Raw genomic sequence first — 3,053 nt, 5'->3', positions numbered from 1 at the left:
GATAAATTTGGTTTCTTGTCCTCATTCACTCTGTTTGAAGCTTTGCTCACAAAGGTGAAGTAAAAGCCTAGAAAAACTTTAAAGACTTTTTTAGATTTTTGTAAAATGTCTTTGCTTTCATCAAAGGTACTTACTAATTTGCAATTTGCCTTTGAATGGAGGCCCTGGTAAAACATCCTGTTTTCCTAATTTTATCACCGCTGCTGCTACTTCCTTACGTCAATCGAGGAGTGCAAAGCAGTGCAGCAGCCTCCTATACTGTCTGTCCTCATATTTCTCTGGGTGCTTTAATTATTTAACACTTCAAAATACACACTACATTACATGTTTAGGTCATTCTTGATTTAAAAAAACATCTTTATTTGTAGATAAAATATAATTATTAATAACTATAATTATTTCTTTATGGTATGTGGTGGAAAAGTAAGATACTCAATTGACAGGTTACGGATAAGAAATTGTGGTTGGTCAGTTTTGTTGCAACTCCTCTGGTCCACAGTGTCCTTGCCTTACCTTCATCACTTCATCGCTTTTCTTGGTAGATGGACCTTCTCACCATGTACCAACAATAAGGCCAAACAACTAAATCCAAAGTTACTGTAGCTCTTGAATGTGTAAAAAGCTACAGATTGTTAGTTTAAATAGAATTAGCTACAGCTGTTTTAAATTATTGTCTGTATACTGCAGCCTTTTCTCTGTTTTACAGCAGTCGGAGATGCACGGCCATCTGTCCCTTACTGTCTTATTTCCATCAGAGGGAAACCCTGTGCTGAAGTCTAAATTTGGTGTAGATGCTGTTGATATTTCAGCCACTCAAACTGAACACGAACCAAGCAGCTCAAAGCACCACATCCTCTCAGCCAGCAGGGTCACACTACAGTGACTTCTGACAAGCACAAAGTCTGTTCATTCAAAGCAGCTGATGTGTAAAACAAAATCTGGCCCTCTGTTTCTGCGAAGGAATCTGATTACTATTATTACTACTATTTTAAGTAGCTATTTGTGAAAACAAACAGCAGAAATGCTTCACTCCATCTGCAAATATTTATTGATAGCATGAGTTAAAAAGTTTCAGTGAAACAATTTACTATTTTTCTTGCAGTAAGTTTTTGAGCACTGGGGAATTAAAGAATACATTATTTGTATCCTAATCCCAGATAAAAGCCCTTACCTTCAGTGGAAGAAATGCTGCAGTGCTTTCTGTGTTGCCTTTGCTGTGTTGCTCAGATTTCAGGTGTATCTGCAGTGTGTCGTCGTGGCGAGCACGCTTTAAAAGTGCAAAATCTGTGATGAATTCTTCATTTTCCCTTTTTTTCTGGGGCCATCCATACTCCGTAGTTGTGGTGACCATGATAAATGGTGTTTGTGTGCTCTGAAACAATTGTTTATATAACCTGCTTTATGTACAGGGTTTAGATATAATAAAAGCAACAGCTGTACAATGTAGCACAATATAACTGCAGCTACATTTTATAGTGTTGATTGAGCATCTCTCGGACACAATCTGAACAATGTTTTAAAACCCCCTCACCTCTCCCCCGTACATGTTTCAATATATATTTTTCCACTAAAATAAGTTCAATTAATGAGTTAAAAAATGTAATTTCTTCACCCTCATTGAAAAATCCATAACATCATTTCAAAAGTTTAATTACTTGATGTAAGATGTCTCCTACTTCACTGTAAAATCCATTTTCAGTATATATGTACGGGAGGCTTTAAGTTTCCACATCACACCAAGTATAAGCTGCGTACTGTACTGGACATTTGGATCCAAAATTGTTGTGATGTCACAAATCATTCTTGTAAGTACACACCTTAAACTCAGGTTTATACTTTGTCTACTACCTTGGCTTATTACCAATTACCTGCAAAAGTAAAAGATATTCCCATCAGCCTCAGCTGTTTAGTGCTAATGTTAGCGCGTGAACACAGTAAGATAACATTTTAAATATCATACTTGCTAAACATCAGCATGTTAGCCTTGTGGTCATTTGACTTTAGGATTTAACTTCAAGTAGACTCAGCTCTGTTTCATCTTCCAGACTAAACTAAACTACATATTAGTACCATTTATTGCGGTTGTCATCAAAAGGCAACACTTGGACCATGCATGGTAACATTTATTCCAGACATGCAAAATGTACACCACAAAGATGAAAACTGGTGCATACAGTATACTGGAACAGAAGCAGTCATATATAAGAATGAAAGGAAGATTTTAACTGTTTTACTGACATAACAGTGCTTAAACTAGACATACTAGAAATGAAAAAAATGGAATATTAGAGAATCACACTTAGAGCAGTAGCCCACATTGATAGGGCTTGAACGACACTTTAATTTCAGGAATAATGTAATATCTCCTCATGGAAGTTAACACGGGAATCTTTGGATTTTGCTGCTTACTGAAGGAATGTAACCGATAAAACGGATCACAGTTGGTCAGCCTTAAAATTCATTTTCATTTGAAGTTTCGGCAGAGTCAGTTAATCTTGGAAATTAGCTGCATTAATTAATTTAATCTTTATTTAGGTATTTTATAGCTGTATTTTCCTTGTTTCATTAACATATGAACCCTTCAACAATAAGTGGAATTTAAGACTCTGCAGATATTGCTTTTTTCTTTTTTTTCCTTTTTTTATCTCAAAGGGACTTAGTTTCAAGTGACTCCTGATTTAAATTGCAATAATGTAAGATGTAAGCATTAAAGATGAAAGAAAAGTTATGGATTTAAACAAATGCAACATGGTCTTATAGTGATTCTGCATGTGCTTGTAGCATAAGCCTGTAATGTGTTTATACAACAGTGTATCCATGGTGGACATAGTACAGTGACTTTTCTGATAAAGTGATGAACACAGACAATCTGCTGTGCTTAGATCTCGAAGAAACAGTCTTTAAGCTATTTGTTACTCAGTCAAACTCATAGACCTGCTCATTTACAGAAAAGAAAAAAACGTGTGTAAGCCTGTAGGCCATAGCATGCGTACATATTGCATATATATTTTCCCATATAAATACATTTCATACTGATACAAGGAGCGGAAAAA

This window comes from Scomber scombrus, chromosome 5, assembly GCF_963691925.1.
Source record: "Scomber scombrus chromosome 5, fScoSco1.1, whole genome shotgun sequence".
Lineage (NCBI taxonomy): Eukaryota > Metazoa > Chordata > Actinopteri > Scombriformes > Scombridae > Scomber > Scomber scombrus.
The sequence above is the reverse complement of the archived record's forward strand: the minus strand, read 5'-3'. Positions refer to the sequence as shown.